This window comes from Solanum pennellii, chromosome 11 (assembly GCF_001406875.1).
Source record: "Solanum pennellii chromosome 11, SPENNV200".
In the NCBI taxonomy this organism is placed as follows: Eukaryota; Viridiplantae; Streptophyta; class Magnoliopsida; order Solanales; family Solanaceae; genus Solanum; species Solanum pennellii.
Window position 1 is genome coordinate 10,137,968 of NC_028647.1, and position 6,994 is coordinate 10,144,961.

General features: G+C 30.9%; 1 long non-coding RNA gene across 1 annotated transcript; it reads left to right on the forward strand.

The window, feature by feature from the left end:
• The first annotated feature begins 36 nt into the window (after positions 1-36).
• Positions 37-4,851, forward strand: LOC114074851. Its single transcript, XR_003575152.1, has 3 exons — positions 37-1,122; positions 1,871-1,946; positions 4,729-4,851. It is a non-coding gene; the product is annotated as an uncharacterized LOC114074851 (long non-coding RNA).
• Positions 4,852-6,994: the final 2,143 nt, after the last annotated feature.

Consider the following 6,994-nt stretch of genomic DNA (forward strand, 5'->3'; position numbering starts at 1 on the left):
AGCTATAAATAAGCAATACAAACTCATTATTTATACGTGTCTCCACTAAACTCTCATACAGAATTTCATTTGTACTTACAATCATGTTTCATCTACCATCACGCTCATCACGTCGTCATCGATACTCCACCACCAATGTCTCAATTGTTAATATCCAACAATACCATTCCCGATTCCATAACCCCTACAATACACCACCACCAATGCCTCAACCACTAATACTAAATAGTACCTACCGTTCATGATTCCACCACCACTTCCACAAATGCCCCTATCATTAATATTCAATGGTACCGACACCACCACTACCACCATATATGACTTAACCTCTAATATTAAATGGTACTATTTATGATTGCACCACCCAAACGCCATCACTACCACCACCAATGCCTCCCCCGCTAATATTCAATGGAACAATTCCCAATTTCACCACATCAACATCATCAACACCACCACAAATGCCTCAACCACTAATATTCAACAATTCCTTTCAAGACTCAACCAACACCACAACCACCGACGCCTCAAACCCTTATATTCAATTACACTTTTTCCAATTCCACCACTTCAGCACCACAAATGACTTAATCAATAAGATTCAATAGAACCATTCACGATTTCACAACCATCACCACCACCACCATCAATGACTCAATCATTTATATCAACAACACCGTTTATGATTGCACCAAACATGCACCACCATCAATGCCTCAATCGCTAATATTGAGTGGTACTATCTCAGATTATGTTGACCAACCATGGCCCCCTCAAAATGTTGCATTCCCTTCAATACCAACAATCCATAGAATATATAATGGTGGTGACAATGAAGAACCCCCAAAATGAGTCTTATGGTATGGAATTGTTGTGGCTCTGAGCAATCCGACTTTTAGGAAGTATTTTTCTCTATTCTTCACTATCATCTTCCAATCATTGTTTTGCTCCTGGACACTCACAAGACGCACCACCAAAACCTAGCAGATTAATTTTCTCCATTGATATAGTTAATGTTCCGGCTATTGGAGTTGTGGAGGAATGACTTTAGTTTGGAAAGAAGACTTCTTTGTTGTCGATGGAGATGCAACTAACAACGAGGAGATACATTGCACCATTCAGGTACAATTACATTATTTTATTCCATTTATGTTAGTGCAATTTTAATATTAGAAGGTTACTTTATGCAATTTTAATATTAGAAGGTTACTTTATTCTATTTATGCTAGTGCATTTATAAATTATAAGGTTATATTATGCTAGTGCAATTATAATATTAGATGCAAGTTTTGTGATAGTTTAAAGAATATCGTTATTTTCTGCTATTTATGCTAGATTTTCATGAATTTTAATGATTGAGGAAATGAGTACTAAATAATTACTTAGACCAATTCATGTGTTCATTGCACTTGCGTTTTTCAACTAGTCGACCTAGGATTCAAAGGTCCGCGATATAGACACTTCTAACACAAATAGTCGCTTGACCTTTTAACCGTAAGTCGGCTAGTTGGAAATGGTTAGTGTAATTAACATATGTGTTAGTCAAAATACTTATTATTTAGTGGCTTACCTTTCCAAACATTAACATTTCTGAAACTTTAGCCTAAATTGCAGAAAATAACAATATTCATTAAATTATCATAAAATTGGTACCTTATACTATAGTTGCAAATAGCATAAAATAACTTTATAATATTGTAATTGCCCCAACATAAATGAAATAAAATAGCTTACTTGCAATAACATAAAATAACATCATTGTACCTTAATGGTGCAATATATCTCCTCACTATTGATTGCAAGTCCATCAACAATAATAAAGTCATTTTTTTTCAAAATAAAGTAATTCCTCAACATACTCCAATTGCAGGAACATTAGTGTTGGGATTCGTGAAGTTTTGATGATTGACAAAAAGATAAAACACACCATTTAACATGGTCCAAAGGTACACTTTTACGACCACTTGAATTTGGAAAATCTTTTAAGTTGCATAAACACAAGAATATATAAATAAAGGAACGAATAATGTTAATTACGTGAGAAAGTCCAAGGAAGTAAGCATTTGATGAATTGAAGACAATGATCAATGAGTTTGATTTGAAGAAGGAGTCTAAAGAGGCAAGGAGTTTTAATTGAAGAAGGAGTCTCACTTAAAGTAGAACTCTTCAAGTTACTATTGAATTGAAGTGTTAAAGTTCGACTACAATAAAAAAGAATCAATGAATATAATTTGAAAAAGAAGTCCAAAGAAGCTAAGAGTTTGAATTGTAGAAGGAGTCTTACTTGAAGTAGAACTCTAAGTCAAGAGAATTCAAGTCAATGAGGAATTTGAAGTGAACAATAACTCTATGAAGAATTGTGCTTAAGTAGAAGTGAAGTCGTCTTGCATACTTGTGCACTTACAAAAAGAAAAAAAGAGCAATTGAGAAATTGACTTCGCAAGTGCTACCAGCGAACTGAAGGAACATATAGGCATCATTTGTTTGCACTTAATGAAGGTCTAAATGTTAATCATTCAGATTCAGCCTATTAAGCACGTTTGTTTTTTAGGTCTGAATCTAAATCATTCAGATTTAGCCCATTAAGTTCATTTGTTTTATTTTTAAAAAACTTGTTAATGGGTCTGAAGAGCTCTAAATGAATCAGATCTGTAGAAGACTCTTAATAGCATGAAGACTCATTTAATAAGTTATCAAATAATAAACCATCGCTTCTCTACTTTAAGCGTGCCTTTTTATCTCATAACTAAAAACTTTCTTTCTCTCTTTTCTAAATCAAACACCATTTTTTTCATCTTGAACTGGTAAGTTTTCATAAATCCTTTCAAGTTTTTTTTTATATTAATAATTTTCTTGTATTGAAACATTGTTGGTGTATTGGTGTTCATCGAGGTTTTTCAATGAAAAAAATTGTACTTCAAATCATGATTATTAAAACTTTTAAAACTTTTTTTTTTATCAAAAGTGGTAAATTTTGTTAAAATGAAATTTTTATGATATTTTATTAATTTAATGTTAATTTCACATGCATATTCAGATATTGAAAATAAACAATATTAATTATTTAGTGTTCAGATTTAGAGACCACATCTTAATATTAAGATGTATACACCTAAATCTTAATGTGAATCTTAATATTCATATGTGTATTCAGATTCAGTACTCTTAATCTTAATGAAAACAAATGATGTCTTAACAACATTAAGACTCATTTAATAAGTTATCAAATAATAACCATCCTTTCTCTACTTTACGCGTGCCTTTTTTATCTCATAACTAAAAATTTTCTTTTTCTCTTTTATCAATCAAACACCATTTTTTCCCTTTTGAACTAGTAAGTTTCATAAATCCTTTCAAGTTTTTTTTAGATTAATAATTTTCTTTTATTTACTGTGTCAAAAAATACTGTTGGTGTACTGGTGTTTATCAAAGTTTTTGAATGAAAAAAATTATACTCCAAATCATGATTATTAAAAAAAAAATTAATCAAAAGTGATAAATTTTGTTGAAATGAAATTTTATGATATTTTATTAATTTAATGTTAATTTCACATGCACATTCAGATATTGAAAACAAACAACATTAATTATTTAGTGTTCAGGTTTAGAAACCACATCTTTATATCCAGATGTGTATTTAGATCTAAACACCTAAATCCTAATGCAAATCTTAATATTCAGATGTGTATTCAGATTCAGACCTCTTAATCTTAATGGAAACAAATGAGGCCATAGAAGGAACACATCGAAGAACCTGATACTTTTATAAAGTTTATGTGTTAGGAATTATTCTTTGTGAATGAGTCTTGATGTAATCTTAATTCAATAAGTTATAAACTGAATTAGGAGTGTTGTCTTCAAGTTGTGATAACTAGAAGAGTTGGGAACACATACCTTGGCAGGTTTGTGTTGAAGCTAGGGAATTAGAGTTAGTTCCGTAGGTTGCAAAGTTTATAATCTATTTACCGTGGAGCCTTAGTGATTTAGTGAAGCTGAAGTTAAATCCTATAGGGGTAAAAGTCGTGGTTTTTACACCTTTTTGAGCCCGGCGTTTTCTACGTAAAAATAATGTGTTTTTACTTACTGTCCTTACTACTTTGCTGAAATACGTTAGGTAACTTGTTTCACACTTAGGAGAAAACTTAAAATCTCTAAATTATTAGGTCGTGCAAACTAACAATTAGTTATATTAATATATCTAATTAATTCATGATCATCTAGGTGTAGGTGGTGTGTCATGTGAGTCTCCAGGAGAAAATAATGATTGGGCAATGATAGTTAAGCATAGAGTGATTTTTTTTACAGAAGTCGGATTTATGAGGACTACTTTGGGTTAAGCTTTTTATTCGTAAAAGAAAAGTTATGTATGTGAATTTTGATATGAAATTCAAGCTAATGGGAATGCTTTGTTGCAAAGTTGGAGTTGTTCTCTCCATCTACAATCCATTCATGCCTTAACGGAAAGCAACATAGATGCCCTGAAGTGTGTATGAATGAATACATTTAGGGATATCAACTTCAAATCATAATTTTAGATCCCGAATTCTCCAAAATATAGGATTTGAAATACCAATATTTTTTTTCAACAAATCATGTGATAGTAAGTTTTTTTTTCTTTTTTGTAGTTGTTGACATTAATTTTCTTTTCTTTTCTTTATTTTAGTTAAAATTATTTTTATTATATGTATTTTGTTATTAAATTAATCACATCCATCAACTTTTACCTAGACATATGGCAAGCGGGAACAAGAGGGATCAACTTAGCGCATGAGACATGCATTTCAAAGCATTCATTATGCAGTGTAAAGTAAACATATGTAAATAATAAATAAATAAATATAAGTTTAGAGATATTCCTTCATGATTGATTCTATTTCACTCACTTTCCTTGTGAATATAGATATTACATTTAACTTCCTTATTTTGCTTTTTCTATAACAATTCTTTTAATTTAGTTATTTTTAGTTTGAAAAATTATGATTAGACTACTTTGGCCCTTTTAAAGATGCTACTGATTTCTTTTCTAAATACATATATGATGTAATTTTGACTTTTGGGGAAAGTTCTAAAATATCCACTATAATAAATTTAATCATGCTCTATAGCTATAGTTTTCATATTTATGGATTGTAGCTATAGTTTAAGCTACCTCGTTTGTATAACTCATAGATTTGTATAATTGCGGGTTGCATAATTTAGTTGTGTTTTTTGTATAAAGTCGAAATAACAAATATATACAATTAGAAACATTAGACTGTAACACTTATGCAAATTATATTATACAAATTTCAAATTATACAAAAGTTATTCAAATTGTATTATAGAAATTCTGGATTATACAAACGTGCGAATTATACAAAACTAAAAATTTGAGCTGCATAATTATAGCTAAAAGTAGGTCGCGAATTATAATTAAGGCAAACTATAACTACATTAACTATTTAACTAGTATATATTTGCTTATACGTGAATTTTCCCTTGTTAAGAGTGGTATGCAAATCGAAGAATATATTAGTAATATTATGATTAGAGCCATCAATATATGGGCTATGCATGTTGGGTCGGTCTGCCTAACCCGTGATTTGATAGGGTTACTAAGATTTTTGGAGATCATATAAGAAGGGAGGGTTCAGCCGGTAATTTGTGGGGCTTGAGATATATGGGTAAGGTCGTCCCATGAGCCAAATAAAAATTAAACTAAAATATGGTATTAAAAATATCAAGAGTCCAAACTCAAAATCTTTTTAAGGTTTTAAATATTAAAATTTTAATATAAATTATGTTTATAGAATATATAGTACATAAAATAAAAATTTCTACAGTTTTAAGGGCATCACTACGTAGGTCGTAGCAAATGGAAGATTGTCATATTTTTTTGTGTTTTATTATGATCATTAGAAAACAATTAGCTTAATATTTCTATTTAGCTATTTATACTTTTACCTGAAATCAAACTTTATAAATATTATAAAGAGAATTTTATTTGTGAATTTAATTAACAACAGTAACACTAACACCATGTAATATTTTCTAATAGATATTTATAATAATATTTTTAAATTATAATTTGTTTTAAAAAATTATGAAAAAATATTTTTCAAAAAGTAGGTGTAACATCTCATATTCTAGAATGAACTAAGGTTAAGCCAAGAAAAACAAGAAGAATCAAATTTGGAAATAAGTAAGAAAATCTGGAATATTTCCAGATTTCAAAAGTGAGTTTGGCCATTTTAAAACGGCCATAACTTCCAGCTCAGGAAAAGTTTGGGTGAGTTCTTTATGTGGACGGAAATCTTGTCGAAATATCTCTCGAACGACGTCAAGTTTGTGAAATTCTGAGGTCTTACGAGGGAGATATGACTTCCGAAAGTTTCGCTGTTGAGCAAAGGAAATTCCAAATCCGGATTTGTTAAGGGTGTTTTGGTCTTTTCCTAAATTAATAATTATTTCGTTTTAAGGATAATAAGTTGGGGTCTAAGCTGATCCCAATCAGTTTTCACATTTAGAAAATAATCTAGGGCTTTGAGAGAAAGAAGAAATGAGGAGAAGGGAAAAGAAGACGCAACAACGCTAATAATTCGTTTTGGGATTTTGTCAGGGTGATCCATAACAAGGTATGTGAGATCATTCGGTGCTGGATTCTTTCACCCACACCCAAATTGTTTCAGTTCAGTAAAGTTTGAATTAGTGAATGAAGAACATGGAATTCTAGATGAAACATTGTTAAATCTTGTTTGGTTGATTTGTAGTTGATCTCTAGTAGTTTGGGTTCTTGTTTCCGAACTATTTTCGGATCTAAACTATTGGGTAATGATCTAATTAGGTATTCTAAATGTTTGGGGGTGGAATCCATGGGAGTTTGGGAAGGTTTAGAGATTAAAAATAAAGAAGAGAGTCGGAAAAACTCGTCATGACAAGCAATGGGGCACCGCGCCTCCAAAGCCCCTCAAGACAGAGTCCGTCCTTCAAGTTCTGGCGCTCCGCCCTCCAGAGT